This window comes from Balaenoptera musculus, chromosome 10 (genome assembly GCF_009873245.2).
Source record: "Balaenoptera musculus isolate JJ_BM4_2016_0621 chromosome 10, mBalMus1.pri.v3, whole genome shotgun sequence".
In the NCBI taxonomy this organism is placed as follows: Eukaryota; Metazoa; Chordata; class Mammalia; order Artiodactyla; family Balaenopteridae; genus Balaenoptera; species Balaenoptera musculus.
The window spans coordinates 101776332-101799063 of NC_045794.1; the positions used below are offsets into that span (position 1 = coordinate 101776332).

Here is a 22732-nt window from a genome sequence, read left to right on the forward strand (position 1 = left end):
TGGGGATTGTTCACAGGCTCTTTGTGCTTCCGAAAGAAAGTGGTCCCCGGTGCTCGGCTGCATTTCATTGGCCAAACCGAGTCACGTGCTGCAACAAAAGTCAGGAGGAAAGGAAAGGGCCCTCCTGCCTGGGCCGGGCGAGCCTGGCCCCGAGACTGGGGACAGAGTAATGGGTGAGGCATAGAGAGAAGTTCAGAGGTAAGAGCGGGTGCTCTCAGCATTTCTGTTAAATCAGTCTGTTCCCTACTTATGAAACAATTTTTGTACATAAGATTAACAGTTCATGCCAATCATTGAGTAATTTACTGCTTCAATAATAAATATACGTTAACACACCATGGGCTGATAGAATTTCAACGTACAGAGTACTGGAGGAGATTTTCACTCCAGATTACACCTGGAATGTTTACACATATTTGAAAGTGAGATTTCACATTTTTGCCGTGTATCCGAGTGACACACCTTGTACCTTTATTGTCCTTACGTCTGTTACATCTGATGTCAATCTTTGAGGTTGCACGATCCCTAGTTGCCCCCAAGTTCAGCCCTTGGGCTCTTCGAGAGGCTGCAGTCAGAGCCCCTGTGACTGAATCCGGGGGCTGGGCCCCCTGTGGGGCAGCCTCACCTTGGATTCTATGCTCATGCATCTTTTGTGACATAAGATAATGTAAATGGAATATTTTTGCTATCTTTTTATTTATTTATTTTTTTATTTTTGGCTGTGTTGGGTCTTCGTTTCTGTGCGAGGGCTTTCTCTAGTCGCGGCAAGCGGGGGCCACTCTTCATCGCGGTGCACGGGCCTCTCACTATCGCGGCCTCTCTTGTTGTGGAGCACAGGCTCCAGACGCGCAGGCTCAGTAGTTGTGGCTCACTGGCCCAGCTGCTCCACGGCATGTGGGATCTTCCCAGACCAGGGCTCGAACCCGTGTCCCCTGCATTGGCAGGCAGACTCTCAACCACTGCGCCACCAGGGAAGCCCAGAATATTTTTGCTATCTTTTGATTGAAAACACCGTGAGAACCTGTTTCAGCTTTTTTTTTAAATAGATCCTTATTGGAGTATAATTGCTTCACAATACTGTGTTAGTTGATGTTACACAACAAAGCAAATCAGCCATATGCATACACATGTCCCCATCCCCTCCCTCTTGAGCCTCCCTCCCATCCTCACTATCCCACCCCTCTAGGTCATCACAAAGCCGATCTCCCTGTGCTATGCTGCTGCTTCCCACCAGCCAACTGTTTTACATTCGGTAGTGTATATGTGTCGATGCTATTCTCACTTCGCCCCAGCTTCGCCCTCCCACCCCATGTCCTCAAGTCCATTTTCTATGTCTACCTCTTTATTCCTGCCCTGCAACTAGGTTCATCAGTACCATTTTTTTTTTTTTTTTAGATTCCATATATATGTGTTAGCATACAGTATTTGTTTTTCTCTTTCTGACTTACTTCACTCTGTATGACAGACTCTAGGTCCATCCACCTCACTACAAGTAACTCAATTTCATTTCTTTTTATGGCTGAGTAATATTCCATTGTATATATGTGCCACATCTTGTTTCTCCGTTCATCTGTCGATGGACACTTAGGTTGCTTCCATGTCCTGGCTATTGTAAATAGTACTGCAGTGAACATTGTGGTACATGACTCTTTTTGAATTATGGTTTTCTCAGGGTATATGCCCAGTAGTGGGATTGCTGTGTCATATGGTAGTACTATTTTTCATTTTTCAAGGAACCTCCATACTGTTTTCCATAGTGGTTGTATCAATTTACATTCCCACCAACAGTGCAGGAGGGTTCCCTTTTCTCCACACCCTTTCCAGCATTTATTGTTTCTAGATTTTTTGATAATGGCCATTCTGACTGGCGTGAGGTGATACCTCATTGTAGTTTTGATTTGCATTTCTCTAATAATTAGTGATGTTGAGCAGCTTTTCATGTGCCTCTTGGCCATCTGTATGTCTTCCTTGGTGAAATGTCTATTTAGGTCTTCCACCCATTTTTTAATTGGATTGTTTGTTTTTTTTGATATTGAGCTCCATGAGCTGTTTGTATATTTCGGAGATTAACCCTTTGTTGTTTCATCTGCAAATATTTTCTCCCATTCTGAGGGTTGTCTTTTCATCTTGTTTATGGTTTCCTTTGCTGTGCAAAAGCTTTTAAGTTTAATTAAGTCCCATTTGTTTATTTTTGTTTTTATTTCCGTTACTCTAGGAGGTGGGTCAAAAAAGATCTTGCTGTGGTTTATGTCAAAGGGCGTTTTTCCTATGTTTTCCTCTAAGAGTTTTATAGTGTTTGGTCTTACATTTAAGTCTTTAATCCGTTTGGAGTTTATTTTTGTGTATGGTGTTAGGTAGTGTTCTAATTTCATTCTTTTACATGTAGCTGTCTAGATTTCCCAGCACCACTTATTGAAGAGGCTGTCTTTTCTCCATTGTATGTTCTTGCTTCCTTTGTTGTAAATTAGGTGCCCGTATGTGCACGGGTTTATCTCTGGGCATTCTATCCTGTACCATTAATCTATATTTCTGTTTTTGTGCCAGTACATACTGTCTTGATTACTGTAGCTTTGTGGTATAGTTTGAAGTCAGGGAGCCTGATTCCTCCAGCTCTGTTTTTCTTTCTCAAGATCGCTTTGGCTATTCGGGGTCTTTTGTGTTTCCATACGAATTGTAAAATTTTTTGTTCTAATTCTGTGAAGAATGCCATTGGGAGTTTGATAGGGATTGCACTGAACCTGTAGATTGCTTTGGGTAGTATAGTCGTTTTCACAATATTGATTCTTCCAATCCAAGAATATGGTATATTTCTCCATCTGTTTGTGTCATCTTTGATTTCTTTCTTCAGTGTTTTATAGTTTTCTGAGTACAAGTCTTTCTCCTCCTTAGGCAGGTTTATTCCTAGCTATTTTATTCTTTTTGTTGCAGTGGTAAATAGGAGTGTTTCCTTAATTTCTCTTTCTGATTTCTTGTTGTTGGTGTACAGGAATGCCAGAGATTTCTGTGCATTAATTTTGTGTCCTGCAACCTTACCAAATTCATTGATTAGTTCTAATAGTTTTCTGGTGGCATCTTTAGGATTTTCTATATATAGTATCATGTCATTGGCAAACAGTGACAGTTTTACTTCCTCTTTTCCAATTTGTATTCCTTTTATTTCTTTTTCTTCTCTGATTGCTGTGGCTAGGACTTCCAAAACTATGTTGAATAATAGTGACAAGAGTGGACATCCTTGTCTTGTTCTTGATCTTAGAGGAAACGCTTTCAGTTTTTCACCATTGAGTATGATGCTTGCTGTGGGTTTGTCATATATGGCCTTTCTTATGTTGAGGTAGGTTCCCTCTGTGCCCATTTTCTGGAGAGTTTTATCATAAATGGGTGTTGAATTTTGTCAAAAGCTTTTTCTGCATCTATTGAGTTGATCATATGGTTTTTATTCCTTAATTTGTTAATGTGGTGTATCACATTGATTGATCTGCATATATTGAAGAATCCTTGCATCACTGGGATAAATCCCACTTGATCATGGTGTATGGTCCTTTTAATGTGCTGTTGGATTCTGTTTGCTAGTATTTTGTTCTGGATTTTTGCATCTATGTTCATCAGTGATATTGGTCTATAATTTTCTTTTTTTGTGATACCTTTTTCTGGTTTTGGTATCAGGGTGATGGTGGCTTTGTAGAATGAATTTGGGAGTGTTCCTTCCTCTGCAATTTTTGGAAGAGTTTGAGAAGGATCGGTGTTAGCTCTTCTCTAAATGCTTGATAGAATTCACCTGTGAAGCCATCTGGTCCTGGACTTTTGTTTATTGGAAGATTTTTAATTACGGTTTCAATTCCATTACTTGTGATGGGTCTGTTTATATTTTCTAATTCTTTCTGGTTCAGTCTTGGAAAGTTGTAACTTTCCAAGAATTTGTCCATTTCTTTGTGGTTGTCCATTTTATTGGCAAATAGTTGTTTGTAGTAGTCTCTTATAATCCTTTGTATTTCTGCAGTGTCAGTTGTGATTTCTCCTTTTTCATTTGTAATTTTATTGATTTGCATCCTCTCCCTTTTTTTCTTGATGAGTCTGGCTAAGGGTTTATCAATTTTGTTTATCTTCTCAAAGAACCAGCTTTTAGTTTTATTGATCTTTGCTATTGTTTTCTTCGTTTCTATTTCATTTATTTCTGCTCTGATCTTTATGATTTCTTTCCTTCTACTGACTTTGGGTTTTCTTTGTTCTTCTTTCTCTGGTTGTTTTAAGTGTAGGGTTAGATTTTTTATTTGAGATTTTTCTTGTTTCTTGAGGTGAGATTGTATTGCTATAAACTTCCCTCTTAGAACTGCTTTTGCTGCCTTCCATATGTTTTGGATCATCCTGTTTTCATTGTCATTTGTTTCTATGTACTTTTTTATTTCTTCTTTGATTTCTCCAGTGATCTCTTGGGTATTTAGTAGCGCACTGTTTAGCCTCCATGTATTCGTGTTTTTTATAGTTTTTTCTTGTAATTGATTTCCAATCTCATAGTGTTGTGGTCAGAAAAGATGCTTGATATGACTTTCAATTTTCTTAAATTTACTGAGGCTTGATTTGTGACCCAAGATGTGATCTATCCTGGAGAATGTTCCATGTGCACTTTAGAAGAAAGTGTATTCTGCCACTTTTGGGCGGGATGTTCTGTAAATATCAATTAGATCTATCTGGTCTGTTGTGTCATTTAAAGTTTGTGTTTCCTTATTTATTTTCTGTTTGGATGATCTGTCCATTGGTGTAAGTGCGGTGTTAAAGTCCCCCACTATTATTGTGTTACTGTCTATTTCTCCTTTCATGGTTGTTAATATTTGCCTTATGTATTGAGGTGCTCCTATGTTGGGCACATAAACATTTATAATTGTTATATCTTCTTCTTGGATTGATCCTTTGATCATTATGTAGTGTCCCTCCTTATCTCTTATAACAATCTTTATTTTAAAGTCTATTTTATCTGATATGAGTGTTGCTACTCCAGCTTTCTTTTGATTTATATTTGCATGGAATATCTTTTTCCATCCCTTCACTTTCAGTCTGTATGGGTCCCTAGGTCTGAAGTGGGTCTCCTGTAGACAGCATATATATGGGTCTTGTTTTTGTATCCATTCAACCAGTCTGTGTCTTTCGGTTGGGGAATTTAATCCATTTACATTCAAGGTTATTATTGATATGTATGTTCCTATTACCATTTTCTTAATTGTTTTGGGTTTGTTTTGTGGGTCTTTTTCTTCTCTTGTGTTTACCACTTAGAGAAGTTTCTTTAACATTTATTGTAAAGCTGGTTTGGCGGTGCTGAATTGTCTTAGCTTTTGCTTGTCTGAAAAGCTTTTGATTTCTCCATCGAATCTGAATGAGATCCTTGCTGGGTAGAGTAATCTTGGTTGTAGATTTTTCTCTCTCATCACTTTAAGTATATCCTGCCACTCCCTTCTGGCCTGCAGAGTTTCTGCTGAAAATTCAGCTGATAACCTTGTGAGCATTCCTTTGTATGTTATTTTTTGGTTTTTCCTCGTGGCTTTTAATATTTTTTCTTTGAATTTAATTTTTGTTAGTTTGATTACTATGTGTCTTGGTGTGTTTCTCCTTGGGTTTATCCTGTATGGGACTCTCTGTGCTTCCTGGACTTGGGTGACTGTTTCCTTTCCCATGTTAAGGAAGTTTTCAACTATAATCTCTTCAAATATGTTCTCAGACCCTTTCTTTTTCCCTTCTTCTTCTGGGACCCCTATAATTCGAATGTTTGTGCGTTTAGTGTTGTCCCAGAGGTCTCTGACATTGTCTTCAGTTCTTTTAATTCTTTTTTCTTTATTTTTCTCCTTGGCAGTTATTTCCACCATTTTGTCTTCCAGCTCACCTATTCGTTCTTCTGCCTCAGTTATTCTGTTATTGATTCCTTCTAGTGTATTTTTCATTTCAGTTATTGTGTTGTTCATCTCTGTTTGTTTGTTCTTTAGTTCTTCTAGATCTTTGTTAAACATTTCTTGTATTTTCTCAATCTGTGCCTCCGTTCTATTTCTGAGATTCTGGATCATCTTTACTATCATTACTCTGAATTCTTTTTCAGGTAGATTGCTATTTCCTCTTCATTTATTTGGTCTTGCAGGTTTTCACCTTGCTCCTTAATCTGTGACATTTTTTTGCTGTTTAATTTATTTATCTTTTATGAGTGGGATTGTGTTCCTGTCTTACTGTTTCTTTGGCCTGAGGCTTCCAACACTGGGGTTTGTAGGCTATTTGGTAGACCTGGGTCTTGGTAGTGAGATGAGGAACTCCATGAGACCTCACTCCAGTGAATATTCTCTGGGGTCTGAGGGTCTCTGTTAGTCCAGTGGTTTGGACTCGGAGCTCCCACCACAGGAGCTTCGGCCCAACCCTGGGCTCGTGAGCCAAGATCCTGCAAGCCGCCTGGGGTGGCAAAAAAGAAAAAAAGAACAAAATAAAAAATAAAATTAGACTAGGAAACTAACAGATATGTTAGGAAGAATATAAAAGTAAAAATATAGATGAATCAACAACTGGAAGGCACATCAGTACCACGATAGTAAAAAAAAGAGGAGAAGGAAAAAGAAAAAAAAGGTGTGGGGGGGGAAAGGCCTTGGCTGTGGAGGGCGAGGCCTAAGCAAGGGCGAGGTTTGGGGGGTGGACGGGGCCAATGCTCAGGACCCCCAGGGCTGGAAAAGGCCCTGGGGACTGTGGGTGGGGGGATGGGCTTAGGCTCAAGGAACAGAAGGGGCCCAGGCGTGCCCCCCACCCCTGGTCTCATGGGGCAGGGACCTCACCTGGGAGCCCAGCAGGCTTCCTGGGCTCGAGTGGGCGGGGCAATCACCCTCCGCTTCTCTCCTGCTCCTCCTGGAGGGCTCCTCCCGCCTGCCTCTGCTGACCTCCCTGGCCTCAGGGGCGCCGATCCTGTCTGGCCTCCACTTCTCCTCCCCCCTCAGTCCCCCGACGTCCTACTGGTTCACTTGTGGGTTCCTCCCATCTCCTTGGGCGCCGGAGTCCCCCACCAGCGGCCGGCAGGTGCCCTAGTTGTGGGGAGACGCTAACTCCGTGTCTTCCCACACCGCCATCTTGACTCCGCCTCCCCTATTTCAGTTTTAAAAAGGAACATTTGAAGATACTCAGCCTCAGCAGACATGTAAATCTGGTTATATATGTGTTTGGTTTTTCTCAGAACACTTAAAATCAGATCTTAAAGAACTGCTTCACAGACTAGTGAGTTTTCCCGTGGGGAAGGAAACAGACACAGAAAGGGACTTCGGTGCATAGTTCCTGGTGGGGCAGGCCCAGCGGAGGGGAAGTGGGAGGAGACAGGCGCGCCCACCCCCTAAAGGCCCGTGACTCCTTTGCAGGCCAAGGCCTGCTGGGCTCTGCCCTTAGCTGTGGGGGGACCATAAAGCTGAGGCCCGGTGGGCCGGGGGGAGGTGGAGAGACCTGGTCATTAGTCAGCCAGTCTGGACCGGATGGCCAGTGAGCATAGCCCAGAGGGAGTTCTCTCCACACTCTAAACTGTCCTAGGGCTGCTTGGGGAGGCCAGAACCACCAACAGAAATGCGCCTTCTCAGGCTTATCCAAGCTCTGCTTTCCCTTTCCTGGAGGAAAAATGGGGACAAATCCTTCCTACCTAATCTTAGCAGTGTCAGATTTAGCAAATAAAAATATGGAACACTCAGTTAAATTTGAATTTCAGATCAATAATGAACCATTTTTTGTTCGTTGGATGCAATATTGGGTACGTACTGAAATCCAGAGTTCACTGAGCCTCCTGTATTTTATCTGGCAACTCCACAAAGGGAGAGTTCAAAGTTGCGTCAAGTTGGAATTTAAACTTAGTCCTAAGCTTGAGGCTGCCCTCTTCTTCTAGAGGTTACAGGTGGCGATGAAAATACAGCTCACACACGATGGGTCATTTGAAATTAAAGTATACACATGTGCACACACACATACACGCCAGTAGACACACACACACCAGTATACACACTCCCCCACACCAATGCACACATACATGCACACACACACCGACACACACGTACACACCAACACACGCACGCACCAATGTGCACACACCCCTCTGCGCTCATACGTGCCCACTTTAGATGTGGTTCATTTTCTGGGCAGGGCTGCCGTGCTTGAGGTTAGTTACTTTCCCATTCTGCTGAGGGGCAGACTGACCTCGTTACACATTCCGGCCACCCGACATGTCCACAGAGGGGCAGCCTGTCTCCCGGGAGGGCTTCTTGTTTATGCCAAAGGCTTGGATTGACCTGTACACCAGCTGAGCTCATTTGACTTTCCTCAGTGCAGACATTGTGATGAGGCTGGTCACCAAGTGATTTTTTTAAGTGAAGTTACTCCTCTTCATTTGGTTGGATCAGTTTCTGACTTATTAATCATTATGCTCTGAAAGGCTGGCTTAGGGCCCCTCGACCGTCTGGTGAATATATTCACAGTCGCCCTGGGGATGGTTGGATTTTTTTTGCGCTGACCTTGGATGATGACCTTCGGAGATGTGTTGTGTGTCACTCAAGTCCTCGCGCACAGCCGCGCGGGGCTGCCCGTGCCGCCCGGGACACTCACCTGGTTGATCCCTGCCCATGAGTGCAGGCGGGCTTGTAGGAGGTTCCTGCCTTCCGCCTCCTAACAAGATCCGCGTCTTCCTCCTCTCTGGTCCACCCTCCACGCTGCTGCTGATGTGACGGCAGTTGGACCTCGGGACTCGCGGTGCGGTGGCCGCCAAGGCCCTTCGCGGTTTGATCCCACACCCCTTCATCCTGCAGCCAGCTTTAGGCCGTGCTGAAGCCTGGGGCTGTTTATTTTTCCTTAAGCACGACATGTGACCTCAGCCGTGCTGGGATCCCTGTTCATGTTGTTTCCTTTGCCTGGAACGCCGCGGCCACCCCCCCACAGGCAGTTAGGTCCCCCCCCCCCATTTGCTGTGCGTGGCAGAACAGGGCAGCGCTCCAGGCTGGGGCGGGGTTTGACGGGTGGAGGGAGGGCAGGCAGGTGGGGTGAGTGACAGATGTGACTTTGGCCTTCAGGGAGCCCACGGCGGAGGAGGAGACCCGCCGCAGGACCAGGACATGCTGATGCAGCCTGGGGAAGCTCAGTGGCCCCGTGCTCGCCCACCCGGTGGGCCTGCTGCCGTAGAGGGTCTACGGGACGCCCTTCTTTAGGCCGTAGCCCGGGAGGTGCCGTTGACAGTCCCAGGAAGATGTCACTGTCACCCTGGCCTAGGGTGGCACCAAGCCCCTGGGGCCCTGTAGTTTTCCTCTGAGATGTCCTTCATGGTTTGGGGCCACCACCAAATATTCCACGGCCAGTCCGCTGTGACAGGGCTGCTGGGGGCCCGGAGCGTGTGTGCATACCTCCGCAGGGCGTCTGTGGTGCGCTGGGTGGGGTGGGGGCCGGTGTGCGGTCTGCAGGCCTGGATGTAGACGGCAGCCTGCCCGCCCCCCGGCCCCGTGCTCCTGTGTTTCCCATCCTTCCTCTGAGGCCGTGGAAACCCTTCCCTTGGGGGGTCGTCCTGGGTGCTAAAGAGCAGTGACAAGCTGGGGGCCTGTAAGCTGGTGGGAACCTGAGGGACGGGTTGACCTCCCACTAGGGGGTCAGAAGGAAATTAGACGCTAGAGTTTCCGTCCCCTGGTGACAGGGGCTGCTGGTCCACGAGCAGACACGGGAGGCAGGCTAAGCAGCCGAGGAGAGAAGGTGGGCCCTGCTTTGGGCTCCTTGGAAACCATTCCTGAACGTTTCTGGCTTGTCCTGAACCACCACTCAGCACAGGGCAGGACTCTGGAGGCTGGCGTGCGTTCAGATTCTGGTTCTGTTGCCCCAGCGGTGGGTGTGGGTGGGGAGTGATGGCCCCGCGGTGGCCATGGTTTCCCTGGGAATGAGAGTCAGCGCAGGGAAGATGCTTAGGACGGTGCCTGGCCCGTCATGAACCCAGCCCACTTTGTACCTGTGTCATCTCACCATCATTTTTATCACCTGCGTAGCAGGCGGGTAGCCGTGGGTGGGCTAGCACTCCTTTGGTGGGGTTAGTCTGGGGCCTCTGCTCCCTGGGCAGGCGCCTCTGTCCACCCCCGGATGCCCGTTAGCGTGGCTGATACTGACCCAACGCAGGGGGGCCAAGGGGAGTGCCGGCTGTCATTATTATTAAAATTTACACTCTCACCCTTCGGGGAAGAAATGCCCGAATGCACTCCTGGAGAATAGTTTTATCTCGGTGTGTTAAAGGCTTAATCTGCGTGTACATTTTCCCTTCCCTGTGTTTTTAAATTTAGGTTAAATGCGATTTTAATGAAATTTCTCTGAAAGCTGTCTCGACTACATTGTAAGGTTAAAATTGACTTATTCTTTCAAGATAGAATTCAGTTACAGCTAGTAAACTAGATTCAGCTTTATTACCATCCAAGTGAAAATATTTTTATTACTGCTACAGTGTAAGCCGTCGGAGAGCAGAGGATAAATCAGCGGAGGGGCCCTGGCCCATGGAATATTCAGTGCGTGACAGTGAGAAATAACAAGCTCCCCTCCCCCGCTTGCATCTTCATTAGGCCCCGGAGTGGCTGATGGGAGCCGGGAAGGATGGCGATGTTTCCTTTGAGGCGCGGGGCCCTGGTGGCGGGCAGAGCCCCCGCGTGACGGCAGTGCTGTCAGGCACGGGAAGTCACGTGGGCGCGGCGACTCCTCTGTGTGTCCCTCACCAGCCCGTCTCCCTGTCTCGGGCCAGGGCTTTTCCCCCACGGCCAGCGTCCTTATTCCGGTGGCTCCGTGCTGTGCCTGCCTGAGGCCTTTGGACAGCAGGTGGCCCATGGGTTCTCACTCTCCCAGGGCGTGCCCGGCTGATTTAATGTGCCTTCAGCTGAAAACCCACATGGCTATTTGGTTGCATTTTTGGGAAGAGGGATCTATTACTCAGGCCAAAAAAATCAAAGAAGGAGAGGAAGTTTCCCGTAATCTAAAAAATAACGTGTTATGAATAAACCCCTGGGTCTAGTTCAGCCTCCATCACCGACTCTGAACTTGGTTGCTGCTGCTGCTAATAATAATAATGATTAATAATAATGGCAGCTGGCATCCATTAGGTGCCAGCGTACAAGGCACTGTTCTCGGCTCTTTCTCTGCATCACTGTGCTGGTTTTTCACAGCGCCCCTATGAAGTGGTGAGTGACCATCCCCATTTTGAGAGCCCTGCCCCTTCTCTGGCCTCAGTTTCCCCTCAGGCCGGATGATCTCCATGTGGCCTCCAGCTCTGCCCACCCTGCATTGGTACTGAACATGGGAGAGCCCACTGAGCTGTCTCCCAACCGTGCGGGGGACCCGGTGGTATCCTCGGGCTCTGAGTCACGCTCGTCCCCGCCTGCGCCCCAGGTTTCCTTGGGGAGCAGCAGCCTGTGGCCGCACCGTGGCCGTGCCCACCGCCAGACCGCCCATGCTCCGCCCCTCTGGGGACTCCTGGCCGCATCTCGCGCCCCGCGTGTGCAGGGTGTGCTCCGCGCCCGTTGGTGGGTTAACAGTCAGGTGTTTGCTGTGCTTCCTGCACAGGGGGGCGCCCTCAGCGTCCGTGGCTTCGAGTTGCTTCCGTAGAGTTTGAAGATGAAGCTCCCTGTGTACAAAGTGCAGGTTTGGGTGGGTGTTAAAGCAGTTTCCGTGTTGGTTATTCTAGTCTCTAGATGTTTGTTGCACCACATGGGTTTCCTTGGAGGCTTTTGTTTTGCCTGAGACTCTCAGGTCCCCCTCCTCCTGCCCTTCAGTCCGTAGGATGGGCGGTCGGATGCCTGGGAAAGCTCGTAATATGTGCCAGTGTAGCCCCGGCTGCGGCTACATCATTTGTAAAAGGGACAGAAAAATGCTGCATATGCAGGACAGACGAGCAATTCCTGGCTGAGTCGCTGAGAGCCGACCCTCTCGTGGCCGTCTGAGAACTGTCCGGCCTCAGAGTGAGTCCCCACTCCCCCTCCGCCGCCAGCCCCACCGCTGGCCGAGCTGGGCCCTCCTCGCTGGGACCCGAGGGCCTCTCGGGTTTGCTGGCCTCTCCCGCTAACTGACCCCTGTGCTGCTGTAGAGACAGCGCTTTCTCTGTGCAAGAGCCTTGATCCCAAGTGACCGTCTCACAGACGTTTCCCACCACCCCCAGGGCTGTCACGTCATCGGGGAAGGGGCAATGCCTGCCAGAGAGCTCGGAAGGACTCGGCTCCACTGTGCTTGCGGGGCTGTACCGGCCCGACGTGAAGGGTCAGTGGCTCAGGGGTCCCCGGGCTCAGCACCCCTGTAGCCGTGCTGGACGGCCCCGCCCTCCGCCCTCCGTCCTCCATCCCTGCCAGCCTTCGCTGCAGGAGCCCGGTCCCAGAGGCCTCCCCACCGTCGTCCTAGGGCCTGGGGTCAGGGCTGCAGCCGCTCCAGAGCCCGAGTGGTGTGTGGGGGAGTCGGGCTGGGCCCTGCCACCTGGGACCCTGCCTGACCCTCTCTGGTTCCCCGCTCCATCCTTTCTAGGCCTCCCTGTCTCCCGGCCCTTTGTGTTTTCCTCCCACCCCCCCGAGCAGGTGGAGAGGGATCTGTTTCCTTAAAATCAAGGGGCAACTCTCCTCCCATGTCTGGGCTGGCAGGGTCCCGGGAGGGTCTTGGGGCTGGCGGCCGGCAGGTGGGACTGCACTGAGATGCCCCCCAGGACAGAGCGGGGTTTTTAAGACCTGGAGCTGAGGCGTCGGTGGCTTTGACCATTGAGGACGTTCTGTCCTGTACGAGCAGACAGAAGGTTAACAGTTGCTCCGGGAGTTCTTCCTTCCAGGCCCGCACTTAGCACCGGCTCGTAAAAGACTCCCCGTTCACAGGCGGGGCCCTCGAGATGGCCGGGCCACCACCACCCAGCCCGCTTTACGGCCCCAGGAAGTGGGTGAAGGTGGGCTGGGGTGGGATGGGGAGGCGGGTCGGTGCTCGTGTTAGAGATGCTGCACCTGTGTCTTGGCCGGCCCTTCTTCCCGGAACCACCCGGAGGTGCCGGCACGGAAGGCCACGTGGGGATTACTGGTTCGCCTTTGGCTGCTCGAGTGGGGGCCTGTTTACCTGGGGAGCGGTGATGACCAGCCAGTGGGTAAGGAAAGGCGAGCACGCAAGGCCTCCTGAGCAGTGAATTAGCCGCCTTTCTCCTTAGTGGTGCTATCTTTGTGACCCTCCCCCCGAGACTGACGTCCGAGGTTTATTGCCAAACCGAGACGAGTGAATTAAATTGTAAGTAGAGACTTCCAAATAAAGCGATTCTCCTTGACCTTAAGAAGAAAAAGTTGTCTTGGTTTTGAATGTAGGCCATCAAGTCTGCTTTTGAAATGATTCCCCGAAGCCATTTTTGTTCATGGTTACAAGCTGCTGGAGAGAGTGTGGGTGGCTTTATCTCCCTTACTGTAAAGAACCAACGTCCCTCTGAAATCAGGACGAGAGGCCGCCCCGGCAGCCGGGCTTTTCCACGCGGGGCTTGGTGGAAGGAGGACAGTTTATTGCACGGGGGTCAGACTCCTTTCCACAGTAATAAGCCCTTTCAAGAAGGCGGAGGAGGCACGTGCTGTTTCTGTGAAGGGGGACCTGAGATGGGCCCTCTGGGCCCCCCGTACCTCAGGCTGTGGTCCCTGGCAGGCCCACCCTCAGGGTGCTTTCCCTGGCCCACCTGAGCACCCAGCGCCCTGCAGACACGCCCCCATCACCGCGCAGGGGACAGCGCAGTCCTCCGTGCTCTGCCGGGCCCGGGTCCCCCACCACAGAGACCCCTGGTGTCACGTCTGCGGTGGTAGCCCTCCTGTGTTCTGGGGGGTGGGCAGGATGGGGAGGGCCGGGGTGCGGCACAGGCCGTCCAGCTGCTTCTCGAAGCCCCCCACTCTGTCCCAGCACCCCCCCCCCCGCCTCTCTCCAGGGCCCAGGGCTGTGGGCTCGCCTCTTGGCTCCGCGTGGCTGAAGCTGGCCGGGCCATCGGGGGAGCCCGCTTGTCCGTCTGCCTCTGTCTCTCTGCCTTTCTCTGGCCCTCGAGCGTTTGCCCCCTCCTGTCGCTGTGCGGGGTGCCGGGAAGGAGGAGAGGTGCGCGCAGGTGTCAGAAGCCCCTCTAACGGCCTCTCAAGCCGCCCTGGTCCAGGCTGGTGTCCCGGACAGGGGGCGCCAGTGGTCTCCGCCGGGCGTTGCCTGGGAACAGCCCCGCACCCAGCAGCGGTGGGAGCGCTGGGGCGCTGGGCACTCAGCCCGTGATGCTCTGCCCACAGCGGGCACTCGGTGCGTCACCCGTCCCCACGGCTGGTGAGGTCGGGGCTGACGGGACCTGCACCTGACACACGGGGACTGAGGCCGCCAGGAGCGTTCTGCTCAGGTCACACAGATGCAGTGTCCCTCCGTCCACTCTGATGAAGTGTCTATTGACCCTGGAGCCCATGCTTGTCGCCCCTCGGCCCGGGCTCCTGAGGGCCCCGAGTGTGTCCCTGCGTGTGCGTGTGTCCACGTGTGCGTGTGACCGCTCCAGTCTCTTAGCACCCCTCCTTGGAACCCGTGACAGCGATGAGGAGACCCGCTCCCCCCATCTTACCCAGTGCGTGGCAGCCAAGGGCCCTGAGCTGGACACTCGTGTAGCCGGCTCTCTGGCGCGTGGGGACACGCTGGCACCGGGCGGTGAGAACGCAGACCCGTGGCTGTCCTCTGCAGCTGGCACCTGGGGGGCACCGGAGACCAGCAGGCGGTTAGGGGCTGGGGCGAGACGGGCACAGAGAGCCGTTGTCACAGAGCTGCCCGTCGTGTGTACCCGGGAAATGACACCGTGCGACGGGACGCAGGGCTGAGGGGTGCGGGTCCCCACGTGGCACCTGGGGAGCCTGGAGGGGGTCACTTTGGGTATCCTCACATTGTCAGCTGCGTGGGGAAGGTGTCTCTTCATTTGATTTGCGCCAAGCAGCCTGAGGACAACGAATGCTTTTAGCTCCATGCTAAATGGGTGCCTTGCCGGGGTGTGCGGACACCGTGGCCCACCGTCTTCTTACACTTGGATGCTTCCCTCCTGATTGCAAGGAGACCTGCAGTTCCCTTTTGGTGCCCTTATTCCCGCTGTCTTCACACCGTCCCCGGGTGTGGAAAGCGCTCCAGCGGGAACGGCATCCTGGCCTGTGACCACACGTGTACAGGCGTTCCGGGTGAGCAAGGTTTCCCGCGGCACCACCCGTGTGGGCTGTTCTGCGTCGTTTGCTTGCTGACAACAGCAGCGGGAGAGCCAGGGCTGGGAAGAGCGGCTGGGACAGGAAATCCGGCCATGCTGGGGGGGTCTCAGCAGGTAGGGTGGGGGCGGGGAGGGCTGGCTCCTTCCCGGGAGCAGCCCGGCCCCTGGAACGTGCTGTGGGTCTCGGTTGTAGGTGGGCAGGGTCAGCCGAAGGCCGTTGTCTTCCTCCTGCTCGTCCCCTGGTGGAGAGCGGCCTCTGCTTATCTGCCACTCAGGCCCCTGCAGAGCCCCGCCTGGCCTCCGGAGCCTCCGCTGAGCCCTCCTCACTTCAGATGCCCCCGGGCTGGCCGAGCAGCTGAGGGTTGAACTAGGGCCGCCAGGAGAGTCTCAAACACCTGTCTCCCTGGTTCGGTCCTTCCCTGGTGCGCAAGAGCCCAGCCCTTCCCGGTAGCACGGGGCTTTGCCGGCTCATTAACACTGTGTGCACTTGTGTGCTGGTGCCCGAAACCCTGGTGCACCCCCTCTGTCTTAGCACTGGGAGCCCTGGGGGGGCCTTCGGAGAGGCCCCCTGAGCACTTGCTGGCCCGTCAGCCAGCCTGGTCAGGGCAGCCCAGACCCTGGTGTGGGTTCTGGCCTCCTGGCGGGCAGATGCCCGGTATTCATGCCCCAGGTTCCCCGCTCCGCACCGTGGTCACCTGGCTGGCCGGCTCGTGCCTGAGGAGCCCCAGGTGGATGTTTGGGGAAGCTGCCTTCATGGCACCCACTGTTGAGTCTTTAGTTTACGCAGGTGTCCCCTGGGAGGAGGAGCCCCACCATTCACTCATCCCGAGGGCCAGGCCAGGAGCGGCTGCGTGTGTGCAGAGAGCACCCAGCCATGCAAACCTCAGGGCCACCAAAGTGTCACAGGCACTCTCTAGGAGTCGAGGTGAGGGCACTGAGGAAGGGGGCTCAGCTCCAGGGTGGAGAGAGGTCAGAAAAGGCTTCAAAAGGGCAGTGATGCTTGAGCTGAGTCTTGAATGTGGGGAGGCACGGACCGGCCAGTACCAGGCGCGGGGAGTCTCAAATCGATGTCAGACTCAGACACGTATTTTTTGTGGCGTATTCTCAGTCTTAAAGTGCATCAGGAGAGAGGGAAGACTTCTGGGAAAGCTGTACGTCTTCGATTTCATTGCAGACTTGGGTGGTGTCAGGGCTGGCCGCCTGCCCACGGCGAGCTGAGATCTGTCCACAGTGCAGCTCGTTGAGATCTGCACGCCTCACCAGCCCCGCCCTGTGTCCCCTCTAGAACCTTGTACGGGTGTGGGGGGATGGAGCCGAGACCCATCCGCCGGATCTGGCGTCGCACCCACTTCCTCTCTTCTCTGGGCGTGGCCAGGGCTGGGGGCAGGGAGCCCTCATGTGGCTTGTGGAGCGGTCGGTGCCCCGCGATGTGGGCTCCGTCTCCTGCACTCCGTGGAAACAGCCCCAGTTTGGGGTGTGTGTTGAGGTGCTCGTGAGCACACCTGTGAAGGGAGCATGACTTCATACCTCGTCGCTTCAGTTCTGTGTCGCTCCGGAAGAACTCATGTTTTGAATGATGTTACTGTCGAAAACATAGACCTTGACACCTCTCCAGGGATGGAAAGATGGTGTGGGTGGCGTCAGATGAACGCTGTTTCTTTACAACCTGCTGGGAAGCTTCATTCCATCCCGCTCTCGTGTTTATGCTGGGGTCCTGAGAGTGTGGTGGTGTCCCTGTCCCCAAGGCCAGGTGTGCCTGGTGTGACCTCCTCCCGGGGGTGTACTGCCCACTTTACAAACGGGTGGCAGCCTGTAGGGTCCGACCCGCCATCACCGCCACCCCCCTTCTTCCTATATAACAAGCTAGCGACCCCGCGGCCTGGCCTGGGTGTTGAACTAGCCTTGGAGGAGTGACCTGGGGGGAACGTATGTGCAGTTGGGCCCCTGTCCTGATGTCTATCTGGATCTCAACCCTCAGGGTTGTTTAACGCTGGAGGAAGTCCTCTGCTAGTACACCAAGTGCCGCGTGGGCGCCCCGCAGCACACTTCTGCTACTCCCTGCCAGGGTGAGCGCCAGACCCCCGTGCCGGCTCAGTTCTCCAGGAGGTGCCAGCCGCACGCCCGTGGCCCCCAGGCCGCCCGCACTTGTGACCCATCAGTGATCAAGGCAGCAGTTGCTGGGGCCCCAAGGCCTGATCCCTCGCTGGAACAGCTCACAGCGCTCAGGAGAGCCGGCCAGGGAAGAGGGGCGCAGGGTGAGGTCGGGAGGGTCCCGGGGACTCGGCGCTTCCTCTCGGCCCTGGAGTCAGGGCCTGTCGCCCTCCACAGTTCACGTGTTCACCCGCTGAGCCCGTGCGTCCGGAGTTTTTACTGGGGCTTCCTCACGTGGGCGTGATGGGCCGAATCACGGGCCCCCCTGATGGAGCTCAGTGCCCAGCTCCTGTCGTGTCCTGAGGTCCGGCCTCTGCGAGCCCCGACCCTGAGACCCTGGGACCAGGGGCTGTCACCTGTGGCCCCGTCAGAACGCACGTGTCCCCTGTGGCTGGAGGGGCAATGCGTCTGCTGGTCTCAGGTCCTGGCAGAGCCCCTGCCCAGAGCCTGGCCGCCTTCCCACTGTTTGTCTAGGTCCCCGTGTCCTGAGTCCGCTCCCTCTGCCCCTTTGCTCGCTGCGCTGTGATGGCTGAGCAGGGTCCGTGGGGAGCCTGACGTGGGCCCGTGGCCCGAGGCCTTGGGAGCCGCGTCTGCTCTCGGGTGCTTTCTTGAGGCGGCTGAGAGCTGGCTCCCTGTTCGGCGGAGGCCTTGTTTGCCTGCTCAGAGCTTCCCTGGCGGATGTACTTCTGGAGTGAGGCTTAGCTGCCCTCCCTCCCTCCTCTTGGTCTGGCACCAAGAGAAGGGCTGGGAGGGGCCTGGCACCTGTGTCGCATGCCCACCGAATGGCAGCCACTACCCCGGGACTCTCCCGAGAGGGTGCTGTGAGGGAGCTGGGGCTCTCCCCGTTCCAGGGAGGGCCTGGAGGCACTGAGAGCCTAGAGAACCTTCTGGAAGCTGACCTGGGATCTGAGCCCAGCTCTCCTGATGCTGTAACCCGAGGTCTCTCTACTGTTCTCCAGTCTGACCCGGGCTCTGCTCTGCCTGAGGAAGAAGAGAGGCCCGCTGACTGCATGAGCGTGTTGTGTGCGTGGGGAGTGGAGTCACGGGTCCTGGGTCCTGCGCTGCTTCCTTCACTCCCCTCCCAGCTCAGGCCCTCTGTCCTCCTGGTGGCCTCTGGGGGTGGCCCCGGCAGGTCTGTCTGCAGCGGGGAGCCCTGGACGCTTCTCCCCCGGGAGCTGCTGGGCCGGGCGTCACGCGTGTCGTCCTCCGTCCGGCTCCTTCCTCCCGCCCCTTGGCACAGCCCTGCGCCCTGGGTCCTCGGCCGGGGGTCCTGGGTGTGCGGCTCGGCCCTGCCCGTTTGGGGCTGATGCTTTCTTCTAGCTGTTTGTTCTTACCGTCCATCAGCCCTGGCAAACGAGGAGGGTGGGTGAGCCCAGAGCAAGGCCTCCTTGGCTGCAGAGAGGCCCGCGTTCACTGTCAGAGGCTCTTGTTTTTGTTCTTCGTTACCTTTTTAACTGATTAGAGGATTGAAATCTCCACCCCCCCCCCCACCCCCCAAACCAAAGCCTGTTCGGGCCTCGCCCAGCAGAAGTGGGTTGGGGGGTGGCTTGGGGCAGTTTTCCTTGTCAGGTATCTACGTGTGAGCAATTAGGTTCACTCTTTGGGCAAATAAATCTAAGCAGTACCTGGACCTGCGTAAACAGTGCCTATTATTCATGCCAAGTCAACGGGATACATGTTTTTTTTCCTTTTTAGCATAAATCTTGGGGCACAATCTGTGTAATTTATTTTTGTTTTTAATGAAGAAGACAAGATGTTGCAACAGAATTTCCAGCCTGCAGACGCGCTGTTTCAGGTGCTGGGAGAAGCGTCCGGCACGTGCTGGGCGATGGGCACTTCCTGTGCCCTTGTGGCGGTCTGCCTCAGAAGGCCTTGATGGAGAAACGTCTCCTCAGCCTGAAAGATGATAATAATTACATCTGCCTGCTCACTCATTCCACGTCCCCTCTAATTTCCAGTGAAATGGAAATTTCAAATGCAGAATTACCGCTAACCGAGTTACCTTTATCAGTGACAGAGCATCTGCTCACAGTTGCTTATAAGAATCTTTCCAGCACATACATCTGTGCTCCGATGTACATAAATGGAAAGTAATGGCTGGAGTTTAGGCGTCCATGTTTCAACACGTTCAGAGCAGGAGGCGGCCTCTCCGGAAGTTCGCTGTGTGCGTTAGGAGGTGGGCGGGGGCAGTGGCCGTATCACTCTTCATTGTGGCTTCCGGAGAAGCCAGGTCATCAGTGAGAAACGGCCACCTCCACGTGACCAAGGAGTGCGTCCCGCGGTCCTGGGATGGCGGCTCCTGTTGGCCTCGAATCAGCTGGGGTGGCCTGGTCGTGGGTCGGAGCCTGGCGGCCGAGGCGCGCATCCCCACCAGGTGGGCCCGGGGCTGCCTGCTTCGCTGCGGTCGGGAGCTCGGGCCCTCAGGACACTCAGAGTCGGTAACTCTGGTGAAATAGACAACTCGGAGGCTCAAAGTTGCATTTTCTTTCTGTCTCTCCTGCACGTTGCTGAGCTCGTGGAGGGCAGGACGCCGGCCATGTCTCCTCTGTAGCTTCACTGTCACAGGCGGTGGGGTACATGGAGACCCCGAGAGCTTCCCGGAAAGAGCTGATGAATGAGCAGCCTCTCTGCCTGTGTCCTCGTGGGTTTGACGCTGTGGCCCTTGCTCTGCAGAGGCCCCGGCCGTGCCCAGGGTGCTGGTACCCGGCGATACCGGGCGGGTCTGTGGGCCCATCTGGCATCGTGGGGTCATTTCAGGGCATGGAGAGGGACAGTCCTGAGCCTGCCGCTGCCGCGTGCACCCCCGGATGGGCCACCTCGCCTGCTCCTTGCGTGGGCACAGGTCCCGTGGGCGGGAGCTGGCCACTGGGCTGTTGGTCCTCGCGCTCCGGCTGGCATGGGCTCCGCTGGCCGAGCCTGAGACGGGGTGGCGTCCGCCAGCGCCTCGTGGGGCGGGCCTCAGGTGGGACTGCCGGAGGAGAGAAGGGGTTTATTTTTACTTGTTTGGTTAGGTTCCTTCAGTGACAGATGTTCCGGAAATATGTGTTTAATTTTGCAAATCAGTTTGCTCGCCAGTTCACGTTACAAAGGTGTCGCGTGCCTCCCGGGCACTTGTTAGAGTTGCTTGTTTTCCCCGCTTGTAAACGGTGACCTTCTGCGTCAGCCGAGGAGGCCAGTGGCACTGTGGGTGCAGGGACGTGGCTGGGGGACTGCGGGCAGCTCGTTCCATGCCACCGCCCTGCCCCCGCCTCCGAGCGCGTCCGGCCCCGGCCGTTACTCCACTCGACCCGCGAATGTGCCGGGCACACGCCACACGCCGGGCCTGGCTCTGTGCCAATCCCTGGGTCCAGACAGGGTCCCGCCCCACGGGCACCGCGGTCCAGGGGGACCCTGAAGAGGGCCTTTGACGGCTCGTCAGCTGGCGGGCCGACACCCAGGGCTCCACAACCCGTGAAAAGTCACCTGAATCCGCGAGGGTGAACTCGGAGCGGCCCCGCCTTCCGGATTATCAACACCCGGCGAGCGCCTGGTGTGGGGTGGCGTCGGTGCCCCGCGCGGGCCTGGGCAGGAGGCGCCTGGCCCTGCCGCCCGCTGCTCTCTGTTCTCGGCCCCTGTGTCCCGTGGAGTTTCAGTGGCTAGTGAGTGGCGGGTCCTGGAGCTCCTGATCGCCCAGGCCTGTCCTGGGAGCAGCCCCTGCGGGTCCCCCTCCTTTGGGCGCTCTGTATTCAGGAGGCGGTTTTCTCTTCGGAGCTGTCACCGCCCTTCCGCCCGCTCTGCCCCCGCTGCCGACTGCACTCGTGGAAGCTCACTGCCCTGTTTCTGTGTAAAAGATCCTTGTTCAGTAAATTGATTCATTTTCTGAACTGCCGGTTTCCAGGTGTTGATGGTATTCGCGTTTCCCGTTGGCCGGCGTGCTCGCGTCGGTGCCCAGGCCTCGGCAGGGGCTGCCGCCCTTGGGGAACAGGCACAGGGGGCCACTCAGGGCCCCACGGAACTTTCCAGCTTTGTAGCTGCTGCTGTTTTCAGCTTAGAAATAAATCTTAATTCTTTAAAAAGAACAGGACGTCCATCGCGTTGCTGGAAAGCTCCGCAGTATCTCGTCATGGAGAAATAGGAGGAGGGGGATAACTGAGAAATGGGCGGTTTATTCACATGTTCAGTTACCCATTTTCTAACTTCATTCATTCCCTCATTCCCTCATTCATTCATTCACCCGTCGTCTGGCTCACGCTACTGGGCACCTAGTATGTCCCAGGGCTGCAGGTGCGGAGGGGTCTCAGGCACCACACCTGCTGTGGAGCAGCTCACGTCCTGGGGCGGGCTCGGCCCTAAGCAGCGAAGCCCAGGCAGTGTGACACAGGGTCTGGGGAGGCTGGCGCAGGGGGAGGGACTGGGGCGGTGCCCGGGTGGGGCCTGGCCGGGCACACAGTGTCACCCGAGCGGGCGCAGTGCTGGGGGCCGAGGGCTGAGAAGGGAGGTTCTGGCCCAGCTGGTCCTTCTTTGTCTGCCAGCTGGTGTTTCTCAAACTGTGGGCCATGTACGGGGCCCTCACGACGTCTGGAGGGGAACCCCCTCGTGGTATTAGGTGGCCCCCGAGCTTACAAGCTGGGCACACGGGGAGGACACTTCCCCTTGCAGACCCCGGGGCTCTCCTCGGTGACAAGCCGTGTGGCTCGTTTGTGCCGGGGCTGCCACCCTGGAGGCTCCACCGGCTCTGTGCTGTGGCTCTGCTCCCACTTCATCCTCCGCTGGAGCAGGAGGGGACCGTTTTGGGTCGTGAAGTGAAGTGAACAAGTAAGTGTATTTAGTACAACACAAGCTGATTAGAAGCTGTAGAGCGGACCGCAGAGCCAGCCCTGCCCTGCGTGGGGAGCCTCTCCTGGGACGCGGACCCTGTGTCAGAGGCTGGAGCCCCGTCTTCCTCTGTCTCTGGGGGCCCGGGTGCCGGGTCCTTGTGTAACTTGTCCCTGAGAGGGCTCCCAGCACAGGTGGGTGGCTGGCACGTAAGAATCTTCTGGAGACACAGAAACTCAGATCCCGCCGGGAAGATTGTGATCCAGAAAGTGGAGATGCACCCGAGAAGCTGTGTTCTAACAGCCGCCGAGATGAGGATGACGTCTGGGAACCCCTGAGGTCACTGTCCGCCCACACTGCGGCCCTCTGAGCTGGCCTCGCGCTTCCCTGATCCCCTGGCTGCCGCTTGTTTGTTTGCTGCTTCTAGAACTTTCGTCGGGAGCACTGAAGGAGCTGTACACTTTTTCAGGGTTGCCTCTCAGGGCAGGCGGGGAGTGGGGGTTAAGACCAGAGGAGGAGCCAGTGACTCCGGGCATATGCAGACACAGGGCCGTGGGCCACACTCGTGGGTCCTGGTGGACAGAAGTCAGGGTGGGC

The 22732-nt window shown here is 54.3% G+C and overlaps 1 protein-coding gene across 5 annotated transcripts in view; it reads left to right on the forward strand.

Moving 5' to 3' along the window:
* TBC1D22A (TBC1 domain family member 22A) overlaps positions 1 to 22732 on the forward strand; it is a 323227-nt gene that overhangs the window by 217762 nt on the left and 82733 nt on the right. The window lies entirely within an intron of this gene.